Source organism: Myotis nattereri (genome assembly GCF_964212035.1).
Source record: "Myotis nattereri genome assembly, chromosome: 4".
Classification (NCBI taxonomy): Eukaryota; Metazoa; Chordata; class Mammalia; order Chiroptera; family Vespertilionidae; genus Myotis; species Myotis nattereri.
Window position 1 is genome coordinate 100,785,766 of NC_138079.1, and position 17,493 is coordinate 100,803,258.

General features: G+C 52.7%; 1 long non-coding RNA gene across 1 annotated transcript; it reads right to left on the reverse strand.

Annotated features, from left to right (window-relative positions):
* Positions 1–10,765: 10,765 nt before the first annotated feature.
* On the reverse strand, positions 10,766–14,889 carry LOC308517847. Its single transcript, XR_013995897.1, has 4 exons — positions 14,780–14,889; positions 12,596–12,659; positions 11,161–11,265; positions 10,766–10,920 (listed from the first exon to the last, which is right to left on the reverse strand). It is a non-coding gene; the product is annotated as an uncharacterized lncRNA (long non-coding RNA).
* Positions 14,890–17,493: the final 2,604 nt, after the last annotated feature.

Here is a 17,493-nt window from a genome sequence, read left to right on the forward strand (position 1 = left end):
AGTGCCGAGACTCAGGGGAGTCAGTCTTCAAATCCTGAGCGATGAATATGGACGAAGCTTTCCCTTTATACCCTTAGTTCCTTTGTCCCCCAAATATGGGTCAGGCTTCCAGACTTTTCACGGGCTTTGTGGCCCCCTGTGAGTTGGGATGGGGAAAGTGAGATTACACTCGGAGGTCTGTCTGACACCAGCGCTTGCCAACCCCCTTAGGGGGTTGTATATGGTTCATGGCTTATGGTCTCTGTAAAATTGGAGTATTCCGGGAAACAGGTTCTGTAGAGGGCCCCTGAGAAGGCACATGGGCATTTTTCCTTAATAATTGTCAGCTGAACCCAAGGCGACAGGCAGAGCCACATCTTGGATACGCATCTTACCAAAAGGGGAAGAAGTGTTCTCAGCTTGATTCTCATCTTTGTCCAGGTGTTGGGGAGTGGGTTCTGATATGTAAATCTAGTCTAGCACCGGGAATGAATACGACTTGGGCCCACCCAAGCTCCTTTATCTTGAGTTTTGGTGAAACCTCCTGGTTTTGGGGTATAAAATAAACACACTGCTTCGGTGCTGGGTCCCTGTCTCCCCTCAGAAGAGGATGGCGGTCCCACCCAGTCCCAGCCCTTTCCTTCCATCTTTGTGTCTTGTCTCTTTATTTCATTTCTCAATCCCCAGCCCCCCTACTCAAAGAACCGGACCACTCTCTTTCCGTGCTGGACGTGGAAAAGAGAGACCCCGCCACAAGGTTCTGCAAGGCAGGACAGATAAGAATGAAGTTTATCAGCAAGCAAGAGTGTGCATCAGAATGCAGGCTACTGGCACAGATTCTGATAGCTACCCTCCTCCCCCGCCCCCAAATGTCTTATTTTCCCCTTCACTGGGACCCGAGAGTGGTCAGCATTCCTGAGGAAAACTCCCGGAAGGGGTCAGGGTAAGGGTTCAGGTGCAGCAACCAAATCAAAACGTGGCATGTGTTTTCAGAATGTTTTCCTTTTCTTTGAGTAGTGGGCCCATCTAGGCTCCGAGGTGTCTGGTCTTTGACAGGCCGCTTTCATCCTCCCGTTTCCAGGGTCTGTAAGAAAACTTCTCATCTATCATTCATCAGACAACTGTGGCTCTGTTCTTAATACATGCCCTTCCCCACTAACATCAGGGCTGGAGGTAGTGGCGCTGAGTCTCCAAGGACCCAGAATCCTGGGGTAAAGAGTCTGGTTCTGGAAGAGTCCGGCACACAGTATGCACTCAATCAATGTGTATTTAATTAATTTTCATTTTGCTCAAAAGGTGACTTTGTTCATAATCAAAATATAAGCTGTGTGTAGCATGTTGCTTCACACATTCCCCAAGAAGGTGGAGCCTTCTGCTTCCGGCCAGGGGATTGGAAAGGATTCCTGGCAATAATACAGTAGGTCCTCGGGTAACCTGGGAGATCAGTTTCTATAGCTTGACATAACGCCATTTTTTTCACCAGTCAGAAATGAAGTGAAACAGTAAAAAAAATGAAAAGAAAGGTAACAATTCCTGTCGTAACCAGGACATGACGTAGGTAACCCGAGGACTGCTTTTCCTGCATCTTGTATTCCATGGCCTGCAAAAGAAGGTGGGCGTGTCAGACAGGGCCCGGAGCTGACAATGGGAGGAGGGTATGGGCAGTCAGTTTGGAGGGGCTGCCAGACCTCCAGGCCAATGGAGGGCCCCACTACCTTCTCAGATCTGAACTGTGCCTCCTTAAAACCATCCCCAGCCCTCCCTCTTACTCATACACAGCCCCCACCCCCACCCCCAGACAGCCCAGACCTCCCCACATGCTAATCCCAGGCTTGCTCTGACCTTATTCCACCAGAAGAAGCTGATTCCTGTGAGTCCTACTGCCACGGAGCCCACGGCTAGCACAAGCACACCAGGCCCTGTGGCCCATGCTAGGCAATTCAGAGTGATTGCTCCCTATGTGGAGGAAGAAAGGGGAAGGGTGACCTGTGACCCCCGCTCACCCCACAGGACAGAGACAATGAGGGGACTATGGGGCTCAGGGTCCCGGCTGACAGGACGGGTGGAACCAGGGGGAAGAGGAACACTCAAGATGGCCCCATCCACTGAGCTCAGTGGGAAGAATGGGCTTCAAGGCAGATGCTGGCTCTGCTCCACCCTCTGTAGTGAGCAACTGGGGGCCTCAGGATGGCCCTTGGCCCTCGGGGCGCTGCCACCTCATAGGTCATGGGGATGGCACTCTCCACCCCCTGGGCTGGAGGGAGAAAGCAAGTGGCCAGTGGAACTGCTCACAGGGTGAGCTGGACACACGGTAGAGGGTCCTGCAGGCTCTGGGGGATGTGGCCCTTCTGACTCCCCAGCAGGGGATGGAGGCTGAGGGGTCCTGTGTAACCGGACAATCAGGGGGTCTGTGCTGCTGTCACTCCCTGAGCCAATTCAGCAGAGACAGGATTAAATCATTATGAGCGTTTATTCCAATCCTGCTGGCAGCGCTGGTGAGCAGCAGGTCATCCACAAACATCTGCTCTGCACCCCTCCGTAAGCCCGCTGCTTATATTGGGTACAAGGACAAAGATTACATGGGGAAGTAGGCAAGTGTATGCCAAGTGGGCAGTTTACAGGTCATACAGGCTGGAGATTTGCAAAGGCCTGAGCATCTGCAAAGGCTGGGGGTCTTCAAATGGCTGGGGATATGGGAAGGGCTCCAGGCTCTGGTTTCTACAACTAGGCTGTTAATCTTTCCATGATAATAGGCAGCTCCCTGGTGGGGATGATGGGCTGCATTTCCAGGTGAGCTCCCAGCCAGGTCAGAATGTGCCTTCTTTCATCAGAACAAAACAATCACGGTTAACAGAGCATGATTAATATTTCTTACAATTTCAGTTGGTCCCCAGTATTCTATTTCTGCCCCTATTAACTGGGTCCTCTGAGAACTGCTGGCCTGTCGCTTGAGATGTCCCACCCCATGTGCCCTGGGGTCTTAGCCCAGAGGGAAGCAGTGGGCACCCTTATAGGTTCTTAGTTGTCCTGGGTGCACCCTGCCAGAGTCCTGTGTTTGTCCCAGGAACTGGTGGCTGGGCATGGCCAGGCCTGGCTGAATCTCACCGTAACGATCCCGAGCCAGGAATTATTTTCTTCCTTTTCTTTTTTCGGCATCTTCTCAAGGAATCAGAGCTCACACCTGTGGGGAGAACACCCCAAGTCACCTTCCCACACACTCCAATCCCCCTAGGGCCTCTGGGATCTCCTCCTCCAAGGCAGAAGCAGGTCCCAACCTCACAGGGATCCTGCCCTGAGGAGATCACCTGGACAACAAGAGACCTGAGGGTTCATTGCCCTGGAGCCAGGCCCATTCTCTGGGGGTGGAGGGGTGGGGGGTTGTCTGTGGAGTCCCAGGGCCAGGCTTTGCCTTGGGCTCAGGAGTGTCCTCTGCAGGCCTCGGGGAGAGCTCACCTACCGCCCCTACCCTCTCACCGTTGCCTCTAGGCTCCCCAGCCTGGGTGGGGCTTTCCACTGTAGGAGATGCATCTTTTCATTTTCATAGAAAAGGAACAGCTTGTAGCCAGTCAGTTACTGAATTTCCCCAGAGCAAGCAGTGTTATGCCCAGAATTCAAGATCCCCAAGAAACCACGCCAGGGAGCCAGTCCGATGCAAAAGCAGAAGGTCCTTTATTGAGTTAGCTAACCCGACCAAGGCCTCCAGTCGACGCAGCGACCAACCGAGTGCCACCCATGAGAAAATCAGGGCTTTAATAGTGAGGGGAGGGGAGCTGACTGTGGGCCCTGCCGATTGGCCAGGCGCAAGTCGGGTCTTGTTACACAGGATGTGGTCATCTCTATGGCGCGCACGTCCCTTGCTTGTCATTGGTTAGTTCAAAGAAATCCCGGGCGTGGCCAGCAGGGGCCTGGGCTTCCGGGAAGAAGGCACTCTTCTGAGCACATGGCCTCTGCCCCAACATGGAGGATCCAGGGTAAGATGGAGGGCATAGCCCTCGCCCTTTCAGCAGAATATGTGAGGGGAGGTGGGGAGAGATTATGAGAGCTGTGCACCTGGCTGGTAGCACATTTTCCAGGAAGATTCTGTAGACAAAAGGACGTGGAGACAACTAGAAAAGGCCTCAGTCAATTTAAAAAAACACCAAAACAATGAAAACCCCGTAGGACACAATAAGACCGAGGCGACATATGGGATAGAATGTAAACTCCATATTCTCAGCCAAAGAGGAACTGGAGGAGGGACTTTCACACAAGAGGAGAAATATTGCCCGTGCCAGCTAATCCAGGTGAGCCTGCACCAACGGACATCCCCCTCTCGAGAAAGTTTTAAAAGTCTCCTTTTTGCCAGACTTCTGTGTCTGAGTCTGTTATTTGAATTCAGACAGGTGAGCCTTTCCCACCCTGTCTCCTCACCCACCGTGGAAACTGGTTTTTGAGGGAGCTCCTGTGGCCAGCAGGCCAGGCTTTGCCCCACCTCCTGCCCATCCTCTTCAGCCCCTCCAGCTGTGCCCCCCCCCCGTACCTAGAAAACCCAGGCTTGGCTCCTGGGCCCTGGGCCCCTCTCCTCTGCTCCCCGGGTCATATGGGGATACTCACCAGCAGCCCCTCCCCTTCCCTGTCCACCAGGCTATTTCCTTTGGCTGCTCAGAATTCCTGACACCCCTCCTCCCCCAACTCACTGCTCCCAGCAGGACCTGATAGATCCTCCCTTCCCCCAACTGGTGGGCGGGGTATGACGTAACCTGCAGCCCAGAAATACCTGAGTGACTAACCAGGTACCTTATATGGACTATACATTGGACCACCAGTCCACACCTGCCAAATACCCTAAGCCCTTGTCCTATATGGACAATGCAGTAAGCCACCAATCAGTGTGCGCCGTGTACACTAAGCCCCCCACCCCTTCCCATTCTGCCCCTCAAAAGGCCTGCCCACCCCTGCACATGCTGCTGTCCTCCCCTTGCGAGACAGCCCGGCAGGTGCTTCTCCTCTAATAAAGCCTGTAGTCCTGGTTTTTCGGCCTCTGTCTGATTTTTCAGGACCCGTGGGTAGGAACCTGCCATGGGATACATCTGGGGAGGACCTGAGGGGGGTGGTCACCTGACAGGTGGTAGTGGGGTAAGGGGTGGCCCCACTGGGTACAGAGAAAGGAACAGCTGGGGTCCTTGACCCACTGACACTCCCTGCCCAGCTACCCCCACGCATTCCAAGGTACACATTCTAAGGCCAGGTGTCAGCTAACCTGGCTCTCACCCTTTGTCCTTGAAAGGACAAAGCAGAAACATACTCCCCTCCATCTCTCCTATTCTGCCTTGTAGGGCTGGGCCCTCAGCCCAAGCCCCCTCCTTTTCCGAGTGACCACAAGAATGCCGGTATTGACCTAACTCCCCCAACCACCACCTGAGTGGACCAATGAAGCTCCAGGAATGCAGCTAAGGTCCTGATAAGGCTATAGTGGGGGACGGCCCAAGCCTCAGAATGTGCTGGTCACTTCCTGACCTTTGTGCTGTAAGACCCTGATGAAAAACCCTGACCTAAATGACCGATCTCTGTAACCCACGTCACCCCCTAAGCCCACCCAAATAACTAGCCCTATATAACCTTTGTTCTCCTGGGGCACGGGCTCTCGCCTTACCGCTGTGTCGGACAGAGGCTGGGAGCCAATCCTAGGATTGATTAATAAAGACTCCTTGCTTTTGCATCGGAAGAGGCTCCCTGGTGGTGGATTATTGGGGACCCCGAACTCTGGGCATAACAGTCCTCAGTTGCCCCTTCTAGAAGGCAGATCTGATTCCTGCCTGCAAATAATTTCCCTGCTGTATCTAGGCCTGGCTTGGCTGAGGACCCCGTTCCCTGAGGCTGAGCCTGCTGCCCTGTTCCAACTCCCTGTTGGACTCCCACATCTTGGTGAGGCAGCTCTCCTACCCTAGTCCCCCTGCCCGGGAGTCCCCCTGCTCTTACCTTGAGGAGGCCAACCTCGATCCTCCTGCTCTGACTGGTCTGACCCAGAAACAGACTTGGGACTTTGCTTTCTGCTCTTGCCCGGTGTGTATCCAGTGGTTTCCCTGAAATCATGTGCCTTTTTTTCTGAGGTGATTATGATTCATTTTATTTTGTTTCTCTTTCACTTGCTCTGAAGAAAAAGCAGTTAACACATAGCTTTTTGTGAGTCAACTAGGGACAACTGAGGGTGAGGGACAGAGGAGAAAATCAATGCCTGGGCAGGCTTGCCTCATGGCTGCTAGAGGAGAAATATAGTTGAAGCCTCAGACAGTAGGGGCAGTGCCAGGGGGTGGTGGGGACTGAGGCCAAAGATTCCATAATTTGGAGTCATTTGAAGAGGACCCTGAGCCTGTTGTGCAAACAGAGCTTCAGGTCCAGTCCTTGTGTCCAGTCCCCGCCCCACAGTCTGCAGCCCCATCCCGCACTCAGAATCCCCGGAGCCAACTTTTTTGGCAAAGGCCCTTTCCCTGGAAGCTCACAGCGTTAGACATGCTCTCAACAATGTCGCAGGAATGAGACAAACACTCGAAACTGGATCGGCAAGGCCATTTACCCCTGTCCACAAGGGTGCACTTACCAGCTGGAACTCATGGGCAAAGCACATCCAAAGGGTTTTATTTCCTGACGAGGGGTCTGCCCTGCCCCTCACTCTGAACTCTGAGTTGATTGGTCAGGGCTCAGAGCTCGGCTTCCCATTATTGTATGATTGGCTAATTCAGAGGAAGGGGAGGGGTAAGACAGAGTCCAAGATGGTGGCCCCCAGGGGAGCTGTAAGTCATGTGGGCCTAAATGGCAGCTGCCTAAAAGGCTCTTTGACAGAAAAGATTACTTGTTTATTCTCACAACAGCCAGAAGCCTTCAGTCCTGGGAGACTTTCTGGAGGAGGTAACACTTGGGCCTGGGAGGGCACCGACCAAGGGGCACCCTGGGGAAGGCCAGCAGGAGGGGCCTGAGGCTCCTGGGGTAAGTCCTGCAGGGAGGACCCTCAGAGAGGGCCCTTGACACAGACAAAATAACAATCAAGCTCACCGCCCGCCACCTACTCACCCACCACCCCCACCCAGCACCCACCATCCCTGTGTCTGCATCTCCCTACCAAGCTGACCGTGCTGAGCATGCAGCCTGCCTGACGTGTGCCCTGAGAACCCCGAGAATACAGAGTTCCTGTTCGAATGCATGATCATTTCAGATAATTGAACTAATACCCTGTAGTTGGGCACTTAGTTTTTTTCTACTTTTTTTTATTATGAAATTGTGCCAACAGTATATGTACATAAATGAGTTAAAATAAAAGCATTCAAACCCGTAAAGAATTTTTGTGAGTTTTTTTGAGCCAAACTCTACAATTGCCGGGAAGCAGAACCTCAAGGGATTGAGATAATGCTCTGGAGGATTGTGGGTTACATCTATATTTATACATTGCAATCAAAGGAAGAGATGTAGGTGAGTTACATGAAATCCATTGATGATAGACCAATGGATGGGAAAAAGCAAAGCGGGGGATGGGGGAACCCCTGGGATTGGATAAAATGTAAAATGATAGACACATGCTTAGGTGGGTGCAGAATCAATTAACATGATAACAATGAAGGAGTTTGTGGTGTCTGTCCTGGCGTCCAGCACATTAGGTTGTGCCCCAAGGGCTCCAGAAAAAGGGAAGTTACAAGTTACCCGGACATTTCAAGGGTATTATTTTTACAGATGCAAAGAAACAGATGGGCTCAGTTAACGTAAAGGTTGACCTTGTCAGTGAAGATGCCAGCCTAGGATATAATAACCACTATAACTGCTTTTAGTTAAAGTTTAATTTCAGACCATCCTTTGTGGTTACTTTAGGTCTCTGAGTTTGCAAGACCCCCTAGCAGGCCTTCCCTGAGCTTGTCAGGTTAGCATGTGGCCCCTTTCATCCACAAATGTTTCTGTTGCACCTTTGAAACTCGAAAATCAACTGGGCAGAATGCAAAGGTAGCTTCCTGGGTTCTTGTCCATGTGGATTCAAAGAATGAAGCCACGGACAAAAGGTGGAAATTTATTGAGAAGCAAGCGCAGACTCCCACGTGGGGAGGGGAGAGAGTCCCACTAAGTCCCTTTCTCTAAGGTTTATAAAGGCTGCAGTTCTTTGTGTCCTGATATCCCCTCTGATTGGTCACTAATAGCACCTTCAGAACTCAAACCCCACGTGGGGTTCCCCTCTTCTCTCCCTTTTGTTTTTCTATTCCCTTTGGCCTTCCTCTTCCTTCTCTGAGTGAGTGGCTTCCTTCCCTTTACTCTGTAAATACACACCTCCTGGCTGCTCCCTTATTCTGTGAATGTACACCTTTGGGCAGCTCCCAGCTTTGCAGCCTTGTGGTTCTCCCCATGGAACCCCTCATTCCTAAAACTTCCTAAACCTGCCTATTTTACCCGTAAAAAGTGCTTTCACCTTCAGCCTGCATGGTGCTCTGTGGCCCCTCCAGTGATCAGCTCCCACTGTGCCTCTGGGGGGCTCTGCAGTGCAGGGCTGAAGGGTCCGGCCAGTGGAGGGGAATGCCACTTCATATTTTATCATTTTTAAGTGATGGGATTTTGACTGATTGGTCCTTTACTTTGCAGCAGGCCCCCTGCCCAGAATATCCTATCTAATAAAAGAGAAACATGGTAATTAGCCATGCATCTGCTACACTTCCCATTGGCTAATCAGGGTGATATGCAAATTAACTGCCAGCCAAGATGGCGGCTGGCAGCCAGGCTACTGACAGGAATAGGAGGCTTGCTTGCTTCAGTGACGGAGGACTCCAACGTTCCCCGCCTGCCGCTGCTGGGCTCTGAGCTGCTATGAAACATTGTTACAAATATAGAAGCTAAACAAAACCCCAGAAACCTGTTTTCAGTCAGCAGGGATCTCAGAGCTGGAGTCACAACAAAGTTTCAAATACAGAAAGTAAACAAAGCCAGAAACCTGCTTTCAGCAGCAAGGTCTCACAGCTAAAGCGGGCTCTCAGCTCCAGTGACAGCCATAAATCCAAGAATAAAAAAAAAAAAAGAAGAAAGGAGCGGTTGGGAGCTTCAGTCACGCGCCAGCCTGAAAACGGCCCTCAGCCCCTCACCCAGACTGGCCAGGCACCCCAGTGGGGACCCCCACCCTGATCCAGGACACCCTTCAGGGCAAACCAGCCGGCCCCCACCCGTGCACCAGGCCTCTATCCTATATAGTAAAAGGGTAATATGCCTCCCAGCACCAGGATCAGCGGAGCCCCGAGGCCTCCTGGCCCCTGGAGCAGCATGACAGGGGGCAGTGCCCAAACCCCCTGATCGGCCCTGCTCTGTGCCTGATGGGGGGAGCTCCCCAACCCCCTGATTGGCCCTGCTCTGTGGGTGATAGAGGGCAGCGCCCCAACAGCCCCCCACGGGCCCTGCCCTGAGTGTGACAGGGTGTGGCGCCCCAACCCCCTGATCCGCCCTGCTCTGTGTGTGATGGGGTAGAGCCATAACCTCCCCATCGGCCCTGCTCTGTGAGTGACAGGGGGCAGCACCCCAACCCCCGGATTGGCCCTGCTCTGTGCGTGACAGGGGGTGGCGCCGCAACCTCCCCATCGACCCTGCCTTGAGTGTGACAGGGGGCGGTGCCCCAACCCCCCCATTGGCCCTACCCTGAGCGTGACTGAGGGTGGCATCACAACCTCCCGATCCACCCTGCTCTGTGCATGACAAGGGGCAGAGCCCCAACTCCCCAATCAGCCCTGCTCTGAGCCCGACCAGGGGCTGAACCTAGGGATTGGGCCTGCCCTCTGCCACCCAGAAGCAGGCCTAAGCCAGCAGGTCGTTATCTCCCGAGGGGTCGCAGACTGCGAGAGGGCACAGGCCGGGCTGAGGGACCCCCCCTTCTACCCCCCCCGAGTGCACAAATTTTTGTGCACCGGGCCTCTAGTCCTAATATATAAAAAGCCAGGGGCTGTCACAACCGAAACAACCGGATGGAAACTGAGCAGCAGGCTGTGTGGGGCGGCCAGGCCACCAGGAGGGTTAGTGAGCGATGACCAAATGGCTGAACAGCAGGCTGTGTGGGGTGACCAGGCTGGCAGGAGGGGCAGTTGGGGACAACCAGGCTGGTGGGTGGGCAGTTGAGGGCGACTAGGCTGGTGGGGATGGGCAGTTGGGGGCGACCTGGCTGACAGGCAGAGGCGGATAGGGGTGATCAGGCTGGAAGTGGGGGCAGTTAGGGGCAATGAGGCAGGCAGGCAGGTAAGCAGTTAGGAGCCTGCAGTCCTGGATTGAGAAAGGGATGCCCGACTGCCAGTTTAGCAAATTATTGAACCCAAGGAGAAGTCGTGGGAATCCCTGGAAAGAAATTTGTGGGTAGCCTGGGACCCATTATCTGGGATTGGCATCTGAAGTTGGGGCAGATTGGAGGGACTGAACCCTTAACCTGTGGGGTCTTCAATAACTCCTGTTGGTGTCAGAACTGAGTTAAATCAGAGGAAACAAAGTTGGTGTCCACAGAGACTGGAAACAGCTTGGTGGGGAAATCCCACAGCTGGTCTGGACTGTGAGTGTTGTAGAGGAGAAACAGAGGTGACCTTCCCTTTTCGGGCCCTGAGGAGGCCCCAGAAGAGCCAGCCGCCTGGGTCTGAAGGATCAATCAGGTCAGGCAGCCCTGGGGGAGGGCCAGGTGGGGCTGATTGGGTGTGGGGAGGCCCCAGGGCTGGGTCTCAAAGGACCCAGAATCCTGGGATAAAGAGTCTGGTTCTGGAAGAGTCAGGCACACAATAAGCACTCAATCAATGTGTATTTAATTAATTTTTATTTTGCTCAAAAGTTGACTTTGTTCATAATGAAAATATAAACTGTGTATAGCATGTTGCTTCACACGTTCCCCAGGAAGGTGGAGCCTTCTCCTTCCGGCCAGGGGATTGGAAAGAATTCCTGTCAATAATACATTTTCTGGGTCTTGTCTTCTCTGGCCTACAAGAGAAGGTGGGCGTGTCAGACAGGTCCGGAACTGGCAATGGGAGGAGGGTATGGGCAGTCAGTTTGGAGGGGCTGCCAGACTCCAGGCCAATGGAGGGCCCAACTACCTTCTTGGATCTGAACTGTGCCTCCTTAAAACCATCCCCAGCCCTCCCTCCTAACAAATGCAGCCCCCACCCCCACCCCCAGCCACCCCCAGACCTCCCCAGATGCTAATCCCAGGCTTGCTCTGACCTTAGTCAAGTAGGTGACACCGATTCCTAGGAGTACTACTGCTGCTCCCACGGATAGCACAAGCGCACAGGACCCCGATGCCCACATTTTCAGACCACCTATTCCCTATGTGGAGGAAGAAAGGGGAAGGGTGACCTGTGACCCCCGCTGACCCCACAGGATAGAGACAATGAGGGGACTATGGGGCTCAGGGTCCCGGCTGACAGGACAGGTGGAACCAGGGGGAAGAGGAACACGCAAGATGGCCCCATCCACTGAGCTGAGTGGGAAGAATGGGCTTCAAGGCAGATGCTGGCTCTGCTCCACCCTCTGTAGTGAGCAACTGGGGGCCTCAGGATGGCCCTTGGCCCTCGGGGCCCTGCCACCTCATGGGTCATGGGGATGGCACTCTCCACCCCCTGGGCTGGAGGGAGAAAGCAAGTGGCCAGTGGAGCTGCTCACAGGGTGAGCTGGGCACACTGTAGAGCAGGGGTCCTCAAACTACGGCCCGCAGGCCACATGCGGCCCGCCAAAAACATTTATCCGGCCCGCTGGGTGTTTTTGTCGCTGCTGTCTGCATAGGAATTTGTTCATTGTTTCCCTTTTAAACTATAGTCCGGCCTCCAACGGTCTGAGGGACAGTGAACTGGCCTCCTGTTTAAAAAGTTTGAGGGTCTTTCAGGCTCTGGGGGATGTGGCCCTTCTGACTCCCCAGCAGGGGATGGAGGCTGAGGGGTCCCTGTGTAACTAGATAATCAGTGGGTCTGTGCTGCTGTCACTCTCTGAGCCAATTCATCAGAGCGCTTATTCCAATGCTGCTGGCAGTGCTGGTGAGCAGCAGGTCATCCCCAAACATCTGCTCTGCAGCCCTCCGTAAGCCCGCTGCTGATATTGGGTAGAAGGACAAAGATTGCATGGGCAAGTAGGGAAGGGTATGCCAAATGGGCAGTTTGCAGGTAATACAGGCTGGAGATTTGCAAAGGCCTGAGAATCTGCAAAGGCTGGGGGTCTTCAAAGGGCTGGTGATATGGGAAGGGCTCCAGGCTCTGGTTTCTACAACTAGGCTGTTAATCTTTCCATGATAACAGGCAGCTCCCTGGTGGGGATGATGGGCTGCATTTCCAGGTGAGCTCCCAGCCAGGTCAGAATGTGCCTTCTTTCATCAGAACAAAACAATAAATGGTTTATAGAGCATGATTAATATTTCTTACAATTTCAGTTGGTCCCCAATATTCTATTTCTGCCCCTATCACCTGGGTCCTCTGAGAACTCCTGGCCTGTCGCTTGAGATACCCCATCCCATGGTCTTGGGGTCTGAGCCCAAGGGGAAGCTGTGGGCCCCCTTATAGGTCCTTAGTTGTCCTGGGTGCACCCTGTCAGTGGGGGAAATGACCAGAGTCCTGTTTTTATTCCAGTAACTGGTAGCTGGGCATGGCCAGGCCTGGCTGAATCTCACCATACAGAGGACCAATGAGTGATGTTTTCCTTTCGCCATCTTCTCCAGGAATCAGAGCTCACACCTGTGGGGAGAACATCCAAGTCACCTTCCCACACACTCCAATCCCCCTAGAACCTCTGGGATCTGCTGCTCCAAGGCGGAAGCAGGTCCCAACCTCACAGGGATCCTGCCCTGAGGGGATCACCTGGACAACAAGTGACCTGAGGGTTAATGGCCCTGGACCAGGCCCATTCTCTGGGGGTGGAGGGGTGGGGGGTTGTCTGTGGAGTCCTAGGTCCAAGCTTTGCCTTGGGCTCAGGAGTGTCTTCTGCAGGCCTGGGGGAGAGCTCACCTACCCCCCACCCTCCATTGCCGCTGAGCTCCCCAGCCTGGGTGGGGCTTCCTGTTGTAGGAGACATGCCTCTATGATTTATTCATCTTCATAGAAAAGAAACAGCACGTAGCCAGTCAGTTACTGAATTTCCTCAGAGCAAACAGGATGTGGGAGGGGAGGTGGGGGGAGAATATGAGAGCTGTGCAGCTAGCTGGTAGCACAATTTCCAGGAAGATTCTGTAGACAAAAGGAGGTGGAGACAAGTAGAAAATGCCTCATCCAATTAAAAAACAAACAAACAAACCCAGTAGGAGACAATAAGACCTAGACGACCTATGGGATAGAATGTAAACTCCATATTCTCAGCCAAAGAACTGGAGGAGCGACTTTCACACAAGAGTGTTAATGTAAAAAAACCATTGAAACCTGTAAAGAATTTTTGTGAGTTTATTTGATCCAAACTGTCGACATATGCCGGGAAGCAGAACCTCAATGAATTGAGATAGTGCTCCGGAGAATTGCAGGGTTACATCCGTATTTATACATGAAATTCATTGGTGACAGATTTAAGGAGGTGGGATTAAGCGAAGCAGGGAAACCTCTGTGATAGGATAAAAAGTAAAATGATGGACACATACTTAGGTGGGTGCAGGATCAATCAACATGATAATGAAGGAATTTGTAGTATCTGCCCTGGCGCCCAGAACATTTGGTTATGCCCCAGAGGTTCCAGAAAAAGGGAAGTTACAAGTTACCCAGACACTTCAAAGAAATGTTATCTTAGAGGCAAAAAGGCAAATGGGCTCAGTAAGGATCAAAGTTGATCTTGTCAGTGAAGATACCGGCCTAGGACATAACTGCCCACCATAACTGCTTTTAGTCAAAGTTTAATTTCAGACCATCTTTTGTGGATATTTTAGGTCTCTGAGTCTGCTAGGCTGCCACGCAGGCCTTCCCTGAGCTTGTCAGGTCAGCGTGTGGCCCCTTTCGTCCACAAGAGGATAAATATTGCCTGTGCCAGCTAATTCAGGTGAGCCTGCACCAATGAACACCTGCTCCTGAGAAAGTTTTAAAAGTCTCATTTTTGCCAGACTTCTGTCTCTGAGTCCGTTATTTGAATTCAGACAGGTGAGCCTTTCCCACCCTGTCTCCTCACCCACCTTGGGAAACTGTTTTTTGAGGGAGCTCCTGTGGCCACCAGCCCAGGCTTTGCCCCACCTCCTGCCCATCCTCTTCAGCCCCTCCAGCTGTGCCCCCCCCCCCCCCTACCTAGAAAACCCAGGCTTGGCTCCTGGGCCCTGGGGCCCTCTCCTCTGCCCACCGGGTCATATGGGGATACTCACCAGCAGCCCCCTCCCCCCTTCCCTGTCCACCAGGGTATTTCATTTGGCTGCTCAGAATTCCTGATACCCCTCCTCCCCCAACTCACTGCTCCCAGCAGGACCCATAGATAATCACCTGTCCTGGGACACATCTGGGGAGCACCTGCGGGGGTGGTCACCTGACAGGTGGTAGTGGGATGAGGGGTAGCCCCACTGGGTACAGAGAAAGGAACAGCTGGGGTCCTTGACCCACTGACACTCCCAGCCCAGCTCCACCCACACATCCGAAGGCACACATTCCTAGGCCAGGGTGACGGCTAACCCTGGCTCTCACCCTTTGTCCTCAGTTGCCCTTCTAGAAGGCAGATCTGATTCCTGCCTGCAAATCGTCTCCCTGCTGTATCTAGGCCTCCCTTGGCTGAGGACCCCATTCCCTGAGGCTGAGCCTGCCGCCCTGTTCCAGATAGCGAACCCCCTGCTGGACTCCGACCTCTTGGTGAGGCAGCTCTCCTACCCTAGTCCCCCTGCCCGTCCCCCTGCTCTTACCTTGAGGAAGAGACCAACCTCTCTCCTTCTGCTGTGGCAGGTCCAGACCCAAAAACAGACTTGGGACTTTGCTTCCTGCTCTTCCTTGGTGTGTATCCAGTGGTTTCCCTGAAATCATGTGACATTTTTTCTGAGGTGATTATGGTTCATTTTATTTTGTTTCGCTTTCACTTGCTCTGAAGAAAAAGCAGTTAACACATAGTTTTTTGTGAGACAACTAGGGACAACTGAGGGTGAGGGACAGAGGGAGAAAATCAATGCCTGGGCAGGCTTGCCTCATGGCTGCTAGAGGAGAAATATAGTTGAAGCCCCAGACAGTAGGGGCAGTGCCAGGGGGTGGTGGGGACTGAGGCCAAGGATTCCATAATCGGAGTCATTGCAAGAGGACCCTGAGCCTGTTGTGCAAACAGAGCTTCAGGTCCAGTCCTTGTGTCCAGTCCCCGCCCCACAGTCTGCAGCCCCATCCCGCACTCAGAATCCCCGGAGCCAACTTTTTTGGCAAAGGCTCTTCCTCTGGTGTGTCTGGGCGGGGGGGGCTCCCTTCTCCGCATCCCACACGGGGAAAGAGTGCGAGAACTGGTTCTTTCAAGTAGAGGCGCTTTGGGATTGAGAAATGAAAGACGGATGCAGAAATAGAAAGAAAAGCTGGGTCTGGGTGGGCTTCTGTCTTCCTCTGGCGGAGAGGCAGAGAGACCCAATACCAAAGCAGCGGGTTGTTATGCCCAGAATTCAAGATCCCCAAGAAACCACGCCAGGGAGCCAGTCCGATGCAAAAGCAGAGGGTCTCTTATACAAGCTCGCTTGGTCCCCCCCTTGCCTCCATTACTGGATGCAAGAGAGAGCCCCGAATCCCAAGAGAACAAAGAATTTATAGGGCTTGGGGTCGGGGTTCGGGCAGGGTGCAGCTAGGGTCTGGTTACACAAAGACAGGGGGCGTGGCCAGCATACTTTTGGCCTTGGGCTAGTTTCCCCCGCTTTCCCATTGGCCGAGATAAGGGCAGGCTGAGTAACTGATGCACCCTGCGGCTTTTTCTTGGAAAGAGGGGTTAAGGACACAGCCATCAGTCCTGCTCTGTCCTTTCACGGGTGTTTATTTTATAGTCCAAATTCCCCAAAATATTAGGAGGTTTCACCAAAACTCAAGATAAGGGAGGTATTCCTGGTGCTTGACTGGATTTACATAATAAAAACCCATTCCCAGCACCTGGGCTTTGAAGAGTTGAGCTGAAGGCATGCTCACCTTTTGGCCAGAAATGCTCCAAAGGTGGGGCTATGCCCAAGCCTTGGATTCAGTCAACATGACTTAAAGGAAAGCCATGGTGCCTTCCCTGGCAGGGGACCTCCAACACCTGGAAGCTCACAGTGTTAGAAATGCTCTCAACAATGTCGCAGGAATGAGACAAACACTCGAAACTGGATCAGCAAGGCCATCTACCCCTACCCAGAAGGGTGCTCTCGGCAGCTCGAAATCCGGGCAAAGCACACCTAAAGGGAAGTCTGTTTGGGTTTTATTTCCTAAGGCGGGGTCTGCCCTGCCCCTCGCTCCGAACTCTGACTTGATTGGTCAGGGCTCAGAGCTCGGCTTCCCATTATTGCAAGATTGGCTAATTGAGAGGAAGGGGAGGGGTAAGACAGAGCCCAAGATGGTGGCCCCAGGGGAGCTGTAAGTCTTGTGGGCCTAAATGGCGGCTGCCTAAATGGTTCTTTGACAGAAAAGATTACTTCTTTATTCTCACAACAGCCAGAAGCCTTCAGTCCTGGGAGACTTTCTGGAGGAGGTAACACTTGGGCCTGGGTGGGCACCGACCAAGGGGCAACCTGGGGAAGGCCAGCAGGAGGGGCCTGAGGCTCCTGGGGAAAGTCCTGCAGGGAGGACCCTCAGGGAGGGCCCTTGACACAGACAAAATAACCATCAAGCTCACCGCCTGCCACCTACCCACCCACCACCCCCACCCAGCACCCACCATCCCTGTGTCTGCATCTGCCTACCCAGCTGACCGTGCTGAGCATGCAGCCTGCCTGACATGTGCCTTGAGAACCCCGAGAATACAGAGTTCCTGTTCTAATGCATGATCATTTCAGATAATTGAACTAATACCCTATAGATGGGCATTTAGTGTTTTTCTACTTTTTTTTATATTATGAAGTTGTGCCAACAGTATATGTACATGAATGTGTTAACATAAAAACATTCAAACCCATAAGGAATTTTTGGGAGTTTATTTGAGCCAAACTGTCGACAATTGCTGGGAAGCAGAACCTCAAGGGATTGAGATAATGCTCTGGAGAATGGCGGGTTACATCTATAGTTATACATTGCAATCCAAGGAAGAGATGTAGGTGAGTTACATGAAATGCATTGGTGATAGACTAGAGAGGCGGGAGAAAGCAAAGGGGGTGGGGGGAGGGAAGCAACCCCTGGGATTGGATAAAAAGTAAAATGATAAACACATGCTTAGGTGGGTGCAGGATCAATTAACATGATAACAATGAAGGAGTTTGTGGTGTCTGTCCTGGCGCCCAGCACATTAGGTTGTGCCCCAAGGGCTCCAGAAAAAGGGAAGTTACAAGTGACCCAGACACTTCAAGGGTGTGTAATCATAGATGCAAAGAGACAGATAGGCTCAGTAAAGGTAAAGGTTGACCTTGTCAGTGAAGATACCAGCCTAGGACATAACTGCCCACCGTAACGGCTCTTAATTAAAGTTTAATTT